Consider the following 20,181-nt stretch of genomic DNA (forward strand, 5'->3'; position numbering starts at 1 on the left):
GGCTGGATAGCCATCTGACGGAGAGGCTGATTCTGTGAAGGCTCAAGGGGGTGGCAGGTCACAGTGGATGAGCGATAGGGTTGTGAGTGTCCTGCATGACCCAGGAGGTCCCTTCCAACTCTATGATTTTATGAAGTAAAGAAAGTAAGTAATCTGGAGACAATAGGAATTCAGTTCTTTTGGTCAGCTCAAATGGTCAATCAAGCTCATTTAATTCCCTTTTTTAAATGACTGCATGAGTTTTACAAGGCTTTGTCCCTGCTCATCCCATTATGCCAAGTATAGCTTTTTTGACAAAGAAGACCCCTCCCTCCCTTCTTCCCCAGTGGAAAAAGCTGGTTGGATCCAGCCCTTTATCCTGAATAGCTAGTCTGCTATTTACACGGCCAATGAGCAGGCTCTTAAAAATTCAGTGTGTTCAGTTGGCGTTGGGACTCTTGGACTTTGCTTGGCCCTCAGTCTGTCCAGAAAATAGAGCTGCAGAGTAAGAGCATTTGAAAATATGCAGTTACTAGTTATCTTAGTTAATGAGGCATAGACCCAGACTCACAGAGCTTTGAGGTTTAAAAGAGAGTAATCTTCACTGGAAAGATTATTTACAAATACATATAATTTTCCTGTGCTTCAGTCTCCTTACTGAAGCAGAATGCAAAAGCTAAAAGAGTAGCTACAAAAGCAATACATTGCAAATCTCTATGGCTATCCTGCAAACAGACTGCATACCCACACATCAGGAGACTGAGAGAGCTGAGCCTAAAATGGTGGCTGTTCCTTGCCCACTTGACTTCTTGGACTGGACTACTGTGCTTGCCTGACCTCTGGAAATCCTGAACTTTGGACTGGAAATGACTTTGCATCTCATCACCTCCTTTGGCTTTGGTGGTTTGAAAGAATTGAGTAGGTCACTGCAACCTGATACCAGCACCTATATTTTTAAATATATCTTATTTTTATATCTTATATCTTATTTTTTTAAAAAACTACATATGGTTATGTCAACCTGCCTCCCCAGTGGACTTCTTTATTGGGTAGCCTTGAAGTCGCAACAAACACACTTTCTGCTTGAACTAAGGAGGGACCCTCAGTTCTGGCCCTATATTGCTATTGGATCGTCAACCTCCCCCCCCCCCCCCACACACACACAAGGTAATGCTTTGCCTTGAGAAGCAGATGGTCAGTGTTATGTCTGTGGGCATTTGGCCACTGATGCAAATGAGAGCTTCTGCCAGCCAAGGAACTAACCAATCAAAGGAACCTGTTAAGGTCCAACCAGATTGCTCTGCTTAGTAAAGGTAAGGGCATCCCCTGTGCAAGCACTGAGTCATGTCTGACCCTTGGAAGACGCCCTCCAGCGTTTTCATGGCAGACTCAATACGGGGTGGTTTGCCAGTGCCTTCCCCAGTCATGACCGTTTACCCCCCAGCAAGCTGGGTACTCATTTTACCGACCTCGGAAGGATGGAAGGCTGACTCAACCTTGAGCCGGCTGCTGGGATCGAACTCCCAGCCTCATGGGCAGACAGCTTCAGACAGCATTTCTGCCGCTTAGCACTCTGCGCCACAAGAGGCTCTGCTTAGAGCCAATCCAATTGCTCCGTTTAGGGCCCGTCGGATTGCTCTGCTTAGGGCCAATCAGAGGCAGCAGCTGGCTGCCTGAAAGGTATAAAAGTGCATGAATTTGCCTGTTTTTCTCTGTTCAGTATTTGGAGGTTGTTGCTGGAGTTGCTAAATAAAATCGGCTGTTCTGAAGAATTGGAGTCTGTGTTCACTCAACCTGCAGACCTAATAGTCAGAATGGCAAAAGTGGAGATTTGTCATTTATCAGAAGGTGGTAGGGCTAGCCCAGGTACCAGGCTGGCCCGAGGAAGCATGGATTACAAAAGGTGTGGGATGTAGGGGCCCCCCCGGCCAAAATGGCTGCTGGCTTACTGTAAACAAAAGGGGTTGGAACATTGCCACACGGTACCCACCGTAGGGGCGAGGAATCAAATCAAAACAGATCGCATTAGACATGGCAAATCCCACGGGGTTTTGACAATAGAGAGATTTGCTCTCGTTTATCCTGTCCCACGAAGAATGGTTTTGTCTTCCCCTTTATCCCCTTTTTATCTGTTTCTATGCTTCGTGTTTTAGTATTTACGGTTGTTCTGGTCTATGACCATTTAAATAAAAAGGGAAAGATCTGGGGGGGGGGTGAGAAGGGAGCTGGGCGCTTGCGATGGAAACGTTGATGGGGCTGTTTCCTCTACGGCAGTGTGACTGTTTTCGATGGTTATATTGGTATTGACCTATTTGAGAAAGCTGCCTCAAATGCAGGGTGAAGCAAGGTCAGCAGTCTAAAAGCAAGAAGCAAATAGCTGGAACTACAGAAGCACATCGGCTTGCCCAAGAGAATCGGACGGATGCCAGAACCAGCCTCCTGACTGGCTCTCCTTCATTTCCAGAGAGAGACGGCGTCTGTTGATTAGTGAGGACGCTGGAGAAACATCGCTCTGCAGCCTGAACACCCCTGCTCTGGACATGCTCTATCTACCACACCAGGTTATTCACCAAAGGTTTTCAAATATCATAATCAACAGGAAGGCGCGTTTGATGGCAGCTTCCAGAGCCAATAGGAATAAGTGGGAGGGCCGGACGTCATTCCATAGCTCTGGGGCAGCTGTCGCTGTTCCTTGTGGTGATAAGATACACCTTCCTGTAACAACTCGGCCTCGACAGAAATGTTCTAATTTTTTCCCTTTCGACTTTGCAGTGTGTGTCTCTTGAAGAAGTGTAAACTGAGACTCTCCTGTTAATGGATTGTTAAATCACTTCCATCTTTTAATTATGATTGTTATATTTGTTATGATATTCCATGTCATTACTTCATGACGTTTTATGCAGACTGCCCAGAGCTGTATGGAAGGGCAGTATAAAAATCCAAATAAACAAACAAATAAATGGCTCATTGATCAATAAACAAAATTAGCATTTTGACAAAGGATTAAAAAGTAGCCCTGTCTGCTTTTATGCTATATCCATATTTATCTATATCAGAATAGTCTTTAAAAAGCCATTGAACAAGCTTTCGGTTGTTGTGTACCAATTATTTCCTTCCACAGGATTTGGGACACACCTCTACCTGTATTAATACTACTTCTCCAGTTATGTATAGCTGCGTTATAGTATTCCAGTTTTATAGGTACTTATGCTTTGTCCTTGAACTATTTGAAGACTAAGGTGAGACACAGACTAGGAAGCACTTTAATCAACGCCAACAACCACATGTTGAGAAAAGCAAGGAGCACAGAATGCCTGCTCCTTTTAGACCCTGTTCTCCCGCCCAAACATCCCATGCATGGGAACACTAACACACAGAAAAATTAACTCTTTAACACCCGGATACATTACAGTCCTGTACTATTCTTGTTCTAGTTTTGCATTCCATAGTGTTGTCTTACAATAGTTGGAATATGCAAGACCTGCAGTGTGCATGTCAGCAGAATATAAAGGGTGTCCTGCAGGGGGCATTGGAGGAGAGGTATATTTAGCATAGAGAGGATAGGAACTTCCTGATGATTTTCAAATTATCTCCAGTGTTCTGACTGGCTCAGCAGGAGACGTCCTGCTTTCTGAGCATGCTTCCTCCCTGCTTGCCTTCTGAACAGTTGTTACACAACAGTTAAGTGAAACTGTAGATCTCTATCTCTCTCTTTCTATACACAGTTGTTTCTCTAATGAACAAAAGTTGTTTTATTCTTTAAGCAGCCTGGCACTCTATTCTCTCTGCATATTGAAACTCAGCCAACAATAATGTAGATTCCCATTCTGTTATATAATTATATTAGTATTAAACAAATATTACAGAAGAACTGAGGATGTATCAGAATACATTACCTACCTACCTACCTACCTCCTGAAGCTCAGGACGGTTTAATGGAACAGGAACAATACAGAAAAACAGTGGCTATAAATAACAGTAATAGTAAACAGTAGATATCAATAAACAATAATATAGCAGAACAATGGAACAGTAATGAACAGTAACAACTGCTACATACCGACGGCCCTGTGGATGGATGATTCAGATGGTGATGTTCATGGGAGGGAGGCTCAGGGGCCCATAGGAAGGTAATGGTTCTGGTTAACCCCATGTTTCTTATGGTTCTGTCTGTGGACCTGACTTTGAAATGTGATTTGATGTTGGATTCTAGAGTTTCTGAGGATCTGGTTTTCACTTTTTTCATATTTGATCTGACAGATGAAGAGCTAAAAGAGGGAGCAGATCAAGAAAACTGTGATTTAGTATAAAAATTATTAGAGATAACAGCTAATTACTATAGCAAAGGTGCACAGTCAGAGAAAACATGGGATCATGCACTACCTGAAACCCATAATGGCAACATGAAATAGTTAAAGATCTTGAGAGGCTGCCAAAGATCTTCTTCCACAACATCTTGGGAATTCCCAGTTGTGTCTCCAATTTAGTAATTAGATTAGAAATTGGACTGTGCAATCAATCATATGGGAATATGCCATTAAGATGTGATTAACAATATTTTTATTAGAACCCCTGAGTCATCTAGATGAGCCAGTTTGGTGTAGTGGTTAGGAGTGCGGACTTCTAATCTGGCATGCCAGGTTCGATTCTGCGCTCCCCCACATGCAACCAGCTGGGTGACCTTGGGCTCGCCACAGCACTGATAAAACTGTTCTGACCGAGCAGTGATATCAGGGCTCTCTCAGCCTCACGCACCCCATAGGGTGTCTGTTGTAGGCAGAGGAATGGGAAGGCGACCGTAAGTCGCTTTGAGCCTCCTTCACGTTGGGAAAAGAGACATATAAGAACCAACTCTTCTTCTAGATCTAATGAGGTCAGATAAATGTTAATCATCAAGTACAAATAACTTCTTTGACAAATTATTTGAGCTGGGATTTCTGTTAGATCATAAGCTGTTTCATTACTGCTCAGATCATCTACTGAAAATTATAGAATAAGCCATTTTGCTGCATGATTGGTCTGGGTTGCTTACTGATTCATACTTAAGAGTTCTCTTTTGTATTATGGCTATAATCCTACAACCACTTTTACAGTTGCAAATTATTTGGTTATCCCCCCTCCCAAAAAACAACAACAACAAACAAACCTAAACACAGACGTTTAATTCTTTCGGCAAGATGTAATTCACTGGCAGTCTTCAAGCAGCGGCTGGACAGATACTTATCCTGGATGCTTGAGGCTGATCCTGCATTGAGCAGGGGGTGGGACTAGATGGCCTGTGTGGCCCTTCCAGCTCTAGGATTCTACATCCAACAGCCAAATACACAGGAAGGCTTAAAGGTATTCCTTGGAATGAAAGAAATGAGTCTTGTGCTGTTACCTTGTCCTTTGTTTGCTGAAGCTAGGCAAGGTATATTGGGATCTCTTGTCAACTCTGACATTCAGTGTTCTACTAATTATATTATTCTGAAACTTGCTTTCAAATGATGTGAGTTGTTTGGAAGTTGTTGCTAGATTTCTTGTGTATTTTTTTACATGATCTCAGTATTTATTGGTTTATTGATTTGTTCAATGCTTGTTTTATTCAACTGAACTCTCCCTAAAAGCTAAAATTTACCTTGATCTCATCATGAGAAAATTTGCTGGCACCTTTACCTCATGGGAGGCTCATGCCAGGCTGCCTCCTGGTCTTTCCCGCTCCCGCATGGAGGAGCATTTTGCCTGTTGCATCTCATCCGCCCCAGATTTGCGCTCCCACACGGGAGCCAGGATGGAGAGGTTCTGCCATGCTGCGGGGTGGTGGGGGCCTTTCCCCCCGCTCTAAGAACACTGTATTGTGTTGGGATGCAATACCACATTCCTAAACAAAACAAAATGCCCCAGGCAGCTCCACCATGCTGTCCAGTATGGTGGAACCGCCTGGGTAATTTTTTGTTCCTTCCGGGACACCATATATCAGGCAAGGGTGAGGGGGAGCTGGGCCTGGACAGCCTGACTCTTTCCTTCTGGATGACCCTGGCCTGACATAGGGCAAAAAAGGAACCCTGATTTATCCATATCCCCTTGCCCCAGGGCAACTGAGGGTGTGAGTCAGACCAGGTGTGGGATGGCCCTGGGCCAGTGCCAACATCAAGCAGAACACGGAATTTGTCTTCTGTGGGAAAGGTCTGGAAAGATAATAATGCTAGGAAATGAGGAAGACCCAAGAAGAGATGGATTGATGCCATTAAAGAAGCCACGGGACTCAGTTTGCAAGAACCCAAGCAAGGCTGCTAACTATAGGACATTTTGCACTGCAAACATCCTTGGGCAAATATACTGCAGAAAGAGAAAACTGAGGGCCATTCTGCACCTGAGTAAGAATGTGAAATACTAACCGTATGCAGACGGGTTTTTTTCTACATTTTACATGACATCTTCTGCATCCAGCATCCCAGCAGCAAACCGGCAGCTAAATCCTCCATTTTAAAGTGATAGTTGGGAATCCCAAAAAGTGGATTCCCGCAACCATCTAGCGCTAGCGGGAGGAGAGCAAGCAGCAAGCCACATGCCAAGGACGTGTGTATAACCAACGTTGCAAAGTAGCGCGATCTCCATCTCCAGCGCGGAGCCTGGGTACAGCAGGGCTTGGTGAGGGAGATAGCTCTGCAAGGATATGCCATAGACTCCCCCCCCCAAGTAGCCATTTTCTCTAGCTGAACAAACCCCCATCCTCTGGAGGTCCCACCTGGAGGTTGGTAACCCCTACATTTACAACTTCATTCTGTTCTTTAGTTGGTAACTATGGAGTAACTATGTAGAAAAATCTGTTTTATGTATTTTGGAGGCTGTCGTCCAAATCTAGATGAGGGAACATTAGATGCCTTCGTTGGATTCGGAGACACATTTTTCTTTTGCAGTTTGTTATTGCTGGCTTCAAAATGCTGCTTGAAGCGCAGCCATGTACAATTTATTTTCTTTCTTAAAAAGAGAGGGTTGTATTTTCCTGAATTCCATTCAGTTACTAAAGTCACCGATAGCTGAATAGAATATATGTGGGTGGGCCTACTTCAGTTGTGTCCCCACTTCGTCAGAATGAGAAGTTGGCACAAGAAGTCCATTTACAGCGTTTTGTGATTATTATTATTATTATTATTTACATATAATATCTTAGTGAAAAGCTGCCTGTCATATCACCCATTCTTTAGGGCCATCCTTTTTATTTCATCTGTCCGAATTACCCTGGACAGCTGTCAGCAAACCCTCGTTCCACACACCCACCATTTAGAAGATGACATTTCAGAATATGGTGCACTTTCACCAAGAAATATAATGAGGGAATAAGAAAGCAGTTATACTTGTTTTATTTTGGTAATTGTCCATTTGTACTCAAACTGTAATAGGGTTACCAGGTCCCCCTCAGCCACCAAGTCCCTTATCAATGCACCGCCCCAATTTTCCCCCCCACCGAGACGAGCAAAGTATCTAAAGCGGTAGCACCTGGATACAGAGCGATGGGCGCATCTCTTTAGTAATGACATCAATGAACCAATATTTATTCCAAATTTTCCCAGACTGAAAAACGATGTGTGCTGTGATCTGTTTCTACTGGACAAGTTTAAATCAAATATCTGTGAGCTTTGCCTTTTTTAAACATCAGGTGGAATCCAAAATGCCTGGAAGTTGCACATTCCTTCCATAATTAAATTCCGGTAAGGACAACTCATGAATTAGATGTTTTGTGCAGGAACCAAAACAGTCAGAACTTTGATGAGGGGGACCAAAGGGTGGTGGTGGTGGCAGTATAGAGAGTGGTATAGAGAGGTATATTTGTAAGTTTCTGGACATTTGCAAAAAACATTTAATGATCAATGGTGTCTACAAAAATCCCATATTTTAGGCACCTATTTGCGCTGTTACATGCAGGGGGGGGAAGTCCAGAAAATATAGAACAGTCTATCTGACTGCTTAGCTGCATTCTTATAAGCATGGACTACTTTTTCACAACCTCTGGGGATATCCAGGGAGCCAGCATGGTGTTAGGTGCGGTGGCTTCTAATCCGGTGAGCCATGTTTGATTTCACACTCCCCCAAATGCAGCCAGATGGGTGACCTTGGGCTTGTCACAGCCTTAATAAGTCCTGTTCTGACTGAGCAGTCCTGTCAGAGCTCTCTCAGCCTCACCTACCTCACAAGCTGTCTTTTGTGTAGAGAGGAAAGGGAAGGTGATTGTAAATCACTTTGAGACTTCTGGTAGAGAAAAGTGGCATGTAAGAACTTCCTTAGAATCATAGAATCATAGAGTTGGAAGGCTCCATACAGGCCATCTAGTCCAACCCCCTGCTCAACGCAGGATCAGCCCTAAGCATCCTAAAGCATCCAAGAAAAGTGTGTATCCAACCTTTGCTTGAAGACTGCCAGTGAGGGGGAGCTCACCACCTCCTTAGGCAGCCTATCCCACTGCTGAACTACTCTGTGAAATTTTTCCCCCTGATATCTAGCCTATATCGTTGTACTTGTAGTTTAAACCCATTACTGCGTGTCCTCTCCTCTGCAGCCAATGGGAACAGCTTCCTGCCCTCCTCCAAATGACAACCTTTCAAATACTTAAAGAGGGCTATCATGTCCCCTCTCAACCTCCTTTTCTCCAGGCTGAACATTCCCAAGTCCCTCAACCTATCTTCATAGGGCTTGGTCCCTTGGCCCCAAATATTACCTGCTCCTTATATTTTTACCCAAAGATTCTCAGCTGAACTCTCATGCTCAGACGCATGTATTTCCTCACAAGTATATATATTCTTAACATATGATGCTACTCCTCCCCCTTCTTTATTTTTCTGTTCCTTTTAAATATGTCGTAGCTCTCAATCTTAGTGTTATCCCTGTTGGATTTAATGGTGAAAATATTGAGGGTAATACTGGGATTTTGATTTCTATCAAAAAATATGATGAAATCTTTTTGTGGAAGCTGGTCAATTTACACTAATCTCCCAGTCAGAGCTTGTTCAGTGGAGTGAAAAAACTATATATAAAAGCTGCCAGGTAACAATAACAGTTTCTTAGTTATTTTCTTCTTATTTCATATGAGGTATATCATCTTCTGTAGTAAGACTGAATAGGTTTACTAGAGAACAGTCAAACACAATCTTTAACAGTAACCTGTTATCTGAGGTAAAAAATCTAGGCTTCCAATCTACGATTTCTTTTCCCTTTGTTCATGTAAAGTTAACAATCTGGTTATTACGGTGATTTGTTTTATATTCACAATATAGACATAGTGATTATAAAACAGATAAACCTGAACATTAACAGAAAGAGTCTCAGTCAGTTGCTCTCTCTCTCTCTCTCTCACTAACAACCAAATGTCAAAAGCTGTCAAAAGGAACACTCTAGAAATTTGACGAGAAATAAATAAACGCCAGGTTGATAAATTCCTAGAGATATAGGGGCGTAGCCTGGGGAGGGCTGAGCTCAACAAGGGTGACTCCGCCCTCCTCCTATTTGCACCATTGGGACTAATCTTTTTAGTCTTAAGATCTAATACATCTCCTGCCTAGATATTGGAAACCCAAATATGAAGCAGGGCAATTTTGCAGCAGAGGTTCAGGCCTAGGTCTGGGTTGGGAAATTCCAGGAGATTCAGTAGGGAAGCCTGGGCAGTGAACTTTTTGGGGATGGGGGGGGATAATGCCATCGAGTCCACACTTGAAAACAAATAATTTCTCCAGGGGAGACCTTGGTCATCTGGAGATCAGGAGCCTGGTGACCCTGGGTTCCAAGTCCCTCATTTCATCGATGTTGAGCTGGCACTCAGTTGAGGGCAGAATTCCTAATAGTTCATCCCCCCTCTTGTTGTTTCATAGTCGATCATGAGATCTCCATGCAGTTGCGATCTTCGTTACAGCTCATGTTTGAGAAAAGCAAACGAAACGACTGGTACTTGAACATGTGCATCCAACAGCCCTTCCACCCTGATCCTCAGCTTGAACAGGCCTCTCATGAAGTAGCAGGAATCAACAAAGGTCATTTGCTTTTAAACAGATTTACATGAAAATTTTCATGTACCATGGAATCTGAGATAACTTTGGATTCAAGTGAAGCATGTAATGGTTTTCAAAGGAATTGAAATGGTTTTTATTAAGGTGACCAGATTGTCCCACTTTTGGAGGGACGTTTGGGGGTACCTGGCAAATTGTACTTATGTTGAAATTAAAAAAATATATTACAATACTATTTTTGCGTTCTATGCATTCTATGAAACTTTTTGTTGCTCTATATAGACCAGATTTTTAATCAAGACCCCCCCCCTCCCCGATCAGTGGTGTCCCGCTTTACCAATGTAAAAAATCTGGTCACTTTATTTTTATAGGACTAGAATGATTATAAAGAATTCCATGCGTTCTTGAATGGTAACAATTTTCCCCTGAGAAAAATGTAAGTGAGTTTGGAGAAGCCTCTCAAGACGACTAAGGAATTTTGAGCACGGGTGTGGGTGTGGGTGTGCGCGTGCACGTGTGTGTGAAATCCCAGTAACAATCTCCCGCAGAAGTTTTCACACATCATAACTTTTAAGCATATGGATGAATGTGGTGTGCGCATATGTGTGGCATTATCCAAATTATGCCACATTATCTTTGGTGGAGAAGAAAGAAAAACCACCGGAAGAGTTGGATTTCTTTTTTGTTTAGGCAACAATTTATTTGAAATATTATGGAATTGAATTTTGAATAGTTAAGGAGGCTCTTTATAAAAAGAAATTATGGAACAATAAGCTTGGAAAGATGTCTTGATGATAATCACTTGCACATGTTCCTACTGGAACAATTGTATTTCAGTGTAGCTGTCATCTGGGGGGGGGGAATTCAAATGGGCCTATGAGCCTCTGGATGGCTGCCATACATTCTTTTTTGCTAGAGGTCAGAGCCCTACTTTTGAAGTCATAGGATCTTGACCCTGCTGTGTCATTGCCTCCTGACAAGCAGAGGGGGTGGGGTGGGACAAGGAAGGGGGTGGGGTGGGACAAGGAAAAAGAGAAAGGCCTAGGCCTCCTTGTTACATACTTGGTGTAGTAGAGAGCCAGGTTGGTGCAGTAGTTAGGAGCACTGACTTCTAATCTGGTGAGCCAGGTTGGATTCCCCGCTCCTCCCCCACATGCAGCCAGGTGGGTGACCTTGGGCTCGCCACAGCACTGATAAAGCTGTTCTGACCGAGCAGGAATATCAGGGCTCCCTCAGCCTCTCCACCAACTCTTCTTCTTCTTCAGGCTTGTGACATGTGAGTAATGGTCTGATGTTTTGCCAAAAACTCTGTGAGTTAGGTGAGTTTGAGAGAACTGTGATGTCTCCAAGGTCACGCAGTTGGCAGCCAACACTGGCTTGGCAAATTTCTGTAGATTTATGAGGTAGGATTGCCAGTCCCACATCAGCAATGCTAGGAAATTTTCTGAGGATAGAATTTCAGGGGATGTGACTCACTTCCAGGTGACACCTTAGGAATTTTTCTGTATGGTACAGACCATAAATACTGGGGAAAATCCTAGGGCATCATGGATGTGACAGCACTTCTGGACAAAGGGCTGGAGGATGAGATAGCATTCCAAGGTGATGCTCTAGGAATTCCTCCAATCTCTATGGTATTCAAAATGGTGATTGGGAAAATTCCTAGAGCATCACCATTGATGCTATTTCTTACAATGGGGGTGGGAGGGAGAAAAAAGGAGGGAGGCCTGATGTAATCAAAACCGCCTTGGCCTCAACCACAGGCCTGGTGAAAGGGCACTGTTTTACAGGCCCTGTGGAAACTTGACAGCTCTGTCTATTATTTCTTAATGGCTACTTCCTAACTAGCAAATACCAACCAAGATCAGTTCCTAACACTCTTCAATATTATTAAAACTAGATAAACTGCATCTCACTCCATAATACTCACAGAATTCAGGACATTTAATGAGAGGGCAAACCTGCCCAGGCTAGCCCAATCTCTTCAAATTTAGCCTTGGCTAATATTTGGATAGGAAACCTTCGAGGAATACATGGGTTATGACACTGGGGAAGGGAACAGCAAATCACCTCTGAACATCTCTTGCCTTGTAAACTCTACGACAGCCTTTTTCAACCTTTCTACCGTGAAGGAGCCCCTGAAATAATGCTTCAGGCTTCAAGGAGCCCCAGAGATGTTGTCAGCTGCCCATGCCTCCCTGCCAGTCCACCCACGTTAACAGGCAGGCTCAAGGAGGACTGGGTGGGAGAGACAGGAGGTGGTTTAAGGTGGGAGTAGGTAAGCAGACTTCACCCACTCCCAGGTGCACAAACCATGAGAGAACTCACTCACGCTCAGGAAGGGTGGGAGCAATGAAAGTGGCCAGTTTCCTAGGTTGTGGCCAAATTCATTAAGGCAGGAGGGGAAGGGCCGCAGATCCCCCCTGGGCTTCCGCTGACCCCTAGAGGGTCTGTGGACCTCTGTTTGGGAATCCCTGCCCTACAGGGTCCGGATAAGTCAGCTGTGACAAGACGACACTTTCCTCTCCCACCAAATCCTCTAGGAAGAGAGGCACTGATTCCAGATTGGAAGACTTAAACTACTTTTGTCTGATCACTGATGTTTACACTGAAGACTCCAGTGATGTAGGTGTGTGTGTTGCAGAATACAATAGGAGAAAAAAATGTGTACATTTACCCTTCCTTTTCCTATTGTATCTAAAGAAGTGAGCTCTGACCAAAGTTTCTACTGGAATAAATATCATTACTCTTTTCAGGTGCCACTTGACTTTCATTTTGTTATATTTAAGACTACCACACATCATTCTGGAATATTCCAAAATGCACCTCTGAGGAAATGCACTTCCCCCCGCTTTTCAAATGACATATTAATTTCTTGGAAAGATTTTTTATTTTGTAACACGCAGCCTGCTGAAGAGGTCTGGAAAATGTGAAAGTTCACACACTGTTTTGTATCATTTTGGTTGAACTTTAAAAAGGGTTTGACGTAGAGGGTCGTTTGGATTTGGTTTGGGATTTTGAACTGGCATGGCTGAAAACCGCTATCATCTGTGGGTTTTCCACTCCACGATAAGCGGTTTAATGCAATTCACAATCCCATTTTGGCATGCACTGCCTCAGTCTGCTTTTACATTTCCTGTGTCTAGTATCAATGTCAAGTGACTGTCCAGATAGTTGTTTAAGTGACCCAAGGAGAACTTTTTGGTCTAGAATGTAGAAGAAGAGTTGGTTCTTATATGCTGCTTTTCTCTACCCGAAGGAGTCTCAAAGCGGCTTACATTCGCCTTCCCTTTCCTCTCCCCACAACAGACACCCTGTGAGGGAGGTGAGGCTGAGAGAGCCCTGATATCACTGAAGAAGAAGAAGAGTTGGTCCTTATATGCTGCTTTTCTCTACCCGAAGGAGTCTCAAAGCGGCTTATAGTCGCCTCTCCTTTCCTCTCCTCACAACAGACACCCGGTGAGGCTGAGAGAGCCCTGATATTTCTGCTTGGTCAGCTTTATTAGTGCTGTGGTGAGTCCAAGGTCACCCAGCTGTCTGCATGTGGGGGAGCGCAGAGTTGAACCCGGCTCACCAGATAAGAAGTCCACACTCCTAACCACTACACCAAACTGAATGCGACATTTCTGAGAGTGTTTTCAAGTAAGGCACAGAACTGGGTTTTTTGCTTCTCAGGCTGTATGAGGATCCTGGTCTTATTTCTAGCCCTCATTAATCATTCTTTCATGAATATCAGAAGCTAGGTTCTTCTTGCTGGATCAGAAGATGGTGGATAGAGTTCCATTTACCCTGTGGATGTCTCAACTTAGCCAATCCTAATGCAATCAGAGGTCATCTGGCAAATCCGGAAATCTGCAACATGGTCCCTGTGGACACCGTGACACCTTTTTCCGCATGCAGCCAGCTGGGAGATCTTGGGCCAGTCACAGTTCTCTCAGAGCTCTCAGCCTCATCTACCCCACAGGGTGTTTGTTGTTGGGAAAGGGAGGGCAATTGTCAGCTGTTTTGAGACTCCTTTGGGTAATAAAAGGGGTACAAAAATCCAGCTCTGCTCTTCTTCAAGTGCTTCTACACTGAAGAATTGTAGAAGAAAAACTTTTCCTCTACCCACTTTTTCCAACCAATAATTGTACAGATCTCTATTATGTCCTCCACCCTTTTTATTTCTAAACTGAAAAGCTCCAGGAACACTAGCATTTCCTCTAAGGAAACGTTCTCCAATTTTCAATTTATCGTTGTCCAAGCCAATATTTATACAATCACATTTTATCTTTAATAGTAGTTTCAGTTGTCGGTATGGGTATACACTGACCTCTGGTGGCCACTTGTATTACTGTAAACTTTTCCCCAGTCTAACAAAGTCCAGTGACACCTTCAAGACCAGCAGTTTTCTTCTGAGAATAAGCTTTTGCATACACACACCTTCAGTTACATTGCAACAGAAGTCGCCAACCTCATATAGGTTGCCAGGAAGGACCAATTAGAGCCAAGAGAACAGTAATTCTCACTTGGCGCTGGCAGGGGCTCATTGGAATTGTAGTTCATGGACATCTGTAGGGCCGCAGTTTGACTACCCCTGCCTTATCTCATGTCTCTGACAGGATTGAATAACAATTCTGCTGGTTGCTTCACACCTGGCCTTAGCCAGACAAACTGTCTTAATTTCACACTCGGATAGATCAAACACAAGCTGTGTGGGAAAGTAAATTCACGCTCACAATTCTGGGCAAAGGGAGTGTTGGATTCAAAGGCATAACTAGCCTTGTTTCCTTTTGTATCTCATCTTTGACAATGTTTTTCTGCTATGTGCTTCTCTCCTGATGCTGCCTTCCCCTAAATAAAAACTGCTTTAGGATTTCCCAGTGCCTGGAACTCCTTTGTGTCTGTCTGCCTTGAGGGATTTTTGGAACTGCACTCCAGAGTTGTGACAGTTTTATTCTGACCACTTCAGATAAAGTGATCTTAAAGGTGCCCACTGGACTCAGCCTTCAATATTGTCACCTGTTCCATTATTAACTGCCATCTTCTGTCCCACATTCTGAAGGGAACAGCCCAGCACGTTTCACACTGTATAGTTAAGAAGAAGCCTTTGGGGGGAGGCCAAAAATAAATGTGCTTGGTAACAACTTCCGGTTGGCATGGGGGAGAGGGGAGACGACCTTCCTTGCTCTCTAGAGCTCAAGGCTGCTAAAGGGAATTTTTTTTCTTTTGCCAGAGGCATTGAGTCCGGTCTTTTGTTCCTGGAGAAAGGGGAACAAAAGGAGGTACCTGCTGTAAGCTTAGCTGTTCAGAAGAAGCAACAGAAGAGCAGCACAGCTCTGAAAGTTTGGCCGTTCCCTTTACAAGATATAATCACCTCACCGGAACCTTGCAGCTTCATTTAATATGGACAATTAAGAGAAAGGTGAAAATATGAACTACCACTGAATACAGCAAAGAGATAAGAACTGTGTGAGTAAAAGAATCACTGGAGGGGAGGAGTTTTATCTTCCCGCTGAGTTTGTTTAAGGCTGTGGGAGGTGAAGAAAGGAATTCAAGGACATTGAAACAGCATGATTGTTGAGAAAATATCCTCCATGCATAGGAATGTGTGGCAGCTAACATAAATATTTTTGACTTTGTGTCTTGATTTGGATACCTTTGGACAAATTAAATTAAATTAATACGTGTGGCCTCTTTAAGAGGGAATACAGTATTGGTTTCTCCTAATAAAATCTGCTGATAGAGAAATGCGGCTAAAGGAATATATGTCAAGGTCACTTGGAGATTAAGCAGACTGTGAATAAACAAATGATAAAGGCAAAAACCAACAGAATTACCAGACATCCCTGAGAAGGTTTTCGTTTGCCGGTAAAGGAGACGCAGCCTCCCAAGACTCTCAGATAAGAAGTGACAAGATGAACGTGGAACTAAATGAATCATTAACAACGATAAAGCAGATCTTGCAAATAAATACGGAGGCAATTAACCAACTGAGTTTGAATATAAAAGAGTTAACCAAAAAACAAGGAGGACTGGAAAAAACCATAAAAATAGTGGAAGATTTGAAAGAAATAAAAAGGAGAATGGATAATAATGAGCAGACTGTGGAAACTATAAGAGAAGAACAGGAGAAACTTGAGGACCAAATGGCCATGCTGGAATATAGACAAAGAGAGTGTACCCTAAGACTTAGGGGTTTACCACATAAGGATGATATTGATAGTAGGAGATTTGTGATAGATGGACTGGCCAAATTAATAGACGTTAATGCAGAATATATGGAAGACCAAATTGACATAGTATTTTGGGTTAACTCTGTATATGCAAAACAACATAAAACTTCCTAGAGATTGTCTTGTCCAATTTACCACAAGGAATATTAAAGATCAAATTCTGCAGCAGCATTTTAAAACACCTTTTTGTGTTGCGGGAAAACGTATTAAAATTTTAAAAGAGCAAGGCTTCTGAAGAAAAGAAAAGATTACAATTTTTTGTCTACAGCCTTAAAGAACAAAGGAATAAAATACAGATGGGAGCTACCAGAGGGAATATCCTTCAGTTACAGAGGGGGGAAAAAAGTTTACAGAACAGATCAAGAAGCAAGCTTTCTGGCGAAAATACAAGAAAGAACTTGATCCAGACTCAGATTTAGATAAATAGGTGGTTAATAACTTTTATACGTTTTTGATTTTTTAAATTTCTACAAATGGGTCTTAGGGTTTTTTTTTCATGGAATGTTAATGGGTTGAATGGGAAATGCAAACGTGGAAGGGTCTTCCAATTTTTTGTATAAACAAAACGTCAATTTAATTTGCTTACAGGAGACACATATACATAAGAACGATAGAAGATGGTTGATAAAGAGAAATTTAGGTCTTGAATTTGCTTCTTGTTATGGGAAGAAAAAGAGATTTTTTTATGTTAAAAAGAAACTAAACCCAAAAATGATTTATAGTGACAATAAAGGTAGGATCTTAACAATTGAGATTGTGGTTGATGGAGTTAAGGTAACTTGTGTTGGGATATATGCACCGAATGACAAGAAAGTGTGCTTCTATAAAAAATTGGAAATTACTAGATTTGCCCAATGAGTATATGATCTTGATGGGTGATTTTAATGGAGTAATAGATAACGGATTAGATAGAGACAATACCAAAAAAGTTAAGGGAAAAGACAAAAGGGACGAATCACTTCCCCAAAACTTTTACGAGATGAGTCAATTAGGTTTGTAGGATATATGGAGAGAGCGAAATCCAAGACAGAGAGAGTATAGATACTACTCAAATTTAACTTCAATTCCAGAATTGATATGATTTGGGCAACAAAGAGTTATTGATATAGAAGCTATTAATATGGAATTTCATCCTAGGTTCCTTTCTGATCATAAAGTGATAGAAATTGTCTATAAAGAGGGTAGAAGGAAAAAGAGGGAATGGAGATTGAATGAGAGATTATTAAAAAATATATAGAGGTGATAGAAAAGGGTAAAGAAAAAATTAGAGAATATATGGAAATTAACTGGAATAATGATACAAGTATAGGCAATGCATGGGATGCTGGGAAAGCATTCATAAGGGGTTTCTTCATCAACCAAAGTGCAATTATTAGAAAGAAGAGGGAAAAGAGACGAAGAGAATTATTAGAACTAATTCAGCATAAGGAAAAACAACTTCAAGTACAGAAATCTAGATCTATTGTTAAAGAGATTAATATTATCAAAAAGGAATTGGAAGCAATTATGGATAAAGTATTAGAGTGGAATCTGGAGTGTCTCAAACAAAGAACGTTTGAGACCTCGAACCGACCTGGGAAATTTTTAGCCAGGAAATTGAAAAAACGTAAAGAAGAATTATTAACAAAATTAGATTTGGGAATGAATTTATATTTGATCCAAGGAAAATTAAGAGTGAGTTTGTAAATTTTTTGTCCAATCTTTATAAACAGGAAGAACCCAAAACAGATTAGATTAGGAATTACATTGAACAACAAAAAATAAGTTTAACTGAAGAACAAAGGGAAATATTAAATAGTGAAATTAGTTTAGAAGAGTTGGAGACAACCATTAGTAAGCAAAAACTAAATAAATTACCAGGACCCGATGGTTTGTCAGCTGTTTACTATAAGATGTTTAAACAAGAATTGGTAAAACCTCTACTTGAAGTGATGAACCAGGTATTGAAAGTTGGTGAAATACCAAATTCACGGAAGGAGGCAGATATAACGCTCATAACCCAAAGGGAATGTGGATCAAGAGGAAATAGCAAATTTTAGGCCTATATCTCTTTTAAATAATGACTACAAAATTTTCATGAGTATATTGGCACAAAGATTGAATGGGGTGAGTATATCCATAAATATCAGGCGGGTTTCTTACCAAAGAGAAATGTTAAAGATAATATGAGAGTAGTACTAGATATCCTTGAATATTATGAGAAACATTGCGAAAAGAAGATGGCCTTAATTTTTGTTGATGCTGAAAAAGCATTCGACAATATTTCTTGGTATTTTATGATGCAAGTTTGTGAAAAGATGCAGATGGGGGAACACTTTTTGAGGAGTATAAGATCAATTTATCTAGAGCAAAAGGCAAGAATTATAGTAAATAGTGATTTATCAGAAGAATTTAGTATATAGAGAGGAACAAGGCAAGGGTGTCCATCTCACCCCTGCCTTTTATATTCGTTCTTGAGGTATTATGTAATAAAGTTATATCTGAACAAGGGATTAAGGGCACTAAAATTGGTTAGCAAGAACATAAACTGAGAGCATTTGCTGATAATGTGGTCTTTTTCTTAGAGGATCATCTAAGCAATATGAATGAGATGTTAGAAGTTATTAAGTACTTTGGTCAGGTAGCGGGATTTAAGATGAATACAAGTAAAACAAAATTATTGATTAAAAATATGAAGTAAAGACGTGGAAAATGTATAGGAGATAAGTGGTTTGAGATGTGAAAAAAGGTAAAATATTTGGGTATCTGGTTGACTAATAAAAATATAACACTATTCCGTAATAATTATGAGAAAGTATGGGAGGATATTAAGAAAGATCTAACTTTATGGAATAAACTCAACCTCTCTTTCTTAGGAAGGATATCAGTTATAAAAATGAATGTGCTTCCAAGGATGATGTATCTATTTCAATCTACCCCGATTATAATTACGAAAAATTACTTTTTGAAATGGCAGAAGGATATTCAAAATTTTGTTTGGGCAGGGAAAAGACCAAGAATTAGTTTTAGAATCTTATCAGATCTAAAGGAAAGAGGTGGGCTATCTCTTCCAAATTTATATTTATATCATGAGGCTGTCAAATTAGTTTGGGTTAAAGATTGGGTGACATTGCATGATACCAGATTAGATCTTGAGGGTTTTGATAGATGATTTGGATGGCATGCTTACATGTGGCATGATAAAGAGAGGATACATAAAGATTTTAAGAATAAATTTGTAAGAAGAGCCTTGCTTCAGACTTGGAACAGATATAAAGTTAGGTTAGAGAGGGGTACCCCACTTTGGATTTCTCCTAAGACCAGAAAAGAATATGAGACATCAGTGGATTAGAGCCGTGACTTCTTCGGGTAGAGATATTTTGACTAACTCAAAAGAAGGCATCAAAATGTTGAGTTGGGAAGAAATGTCTGAGGCAGTGGACGGATGGTTTCAGTACCACCAGGTACATGAATGTTTTAAGAGAGACAAAGCAACGGGTTTTACTTTAAATAAATCCAGATTTGAGATAGAGATAATAGACAAGGATGAGAAACTTATAGCAAAGGCTTACAAAATGCTATTAGAATGGGATACTGAAATGGAAAGTGATAAATTAGTTATGCTTAAGTGGGCCAAAGATCTAGGCCATCCAATAGATATGGAGACTTGGGAACACTTATGGAAGAAACAAATTAAGTTTTTGGATAGTTATGATTTGAGGGGAAAATTTTTATAAAATGCACTTTAGGTGGTACTTAACTCCGTCAAAATTGGCAAAATGGTCACAGGATGTTGACAAGAGATGTTGGAAGTGTAGAATACATGAAGGTAACTTTTTCATATGTGGTGGAGTTGCCCCCAAATGGTTAAATTATGGAATAAAATATATGTTGGAAGTTAACTTCAAAAAGAAACCAGAACTATTTCTACTAGGCATTATAAGTGATGAAATACCTAAAGAATTCAATGTATTGTTATTCTATGCCTTAACAGCAGCCAGAATGGTGGTAGCAAAAGTTTGAAAAACAAA

This window comes from Paroedura picta, chromosome 2 (assembly GCF_049243985.1).
Source record: "Paroedura picta isolate Pp20150507F chromosome 2, Ppicta_v3.0, whole genome shotgun sequence".
Lineage (NCBI taxonomy): Eukaryota > Metazoa > Chordata > Lepidosauria > Squamata > Gekkonidae > Paroedura > Paroedura picta.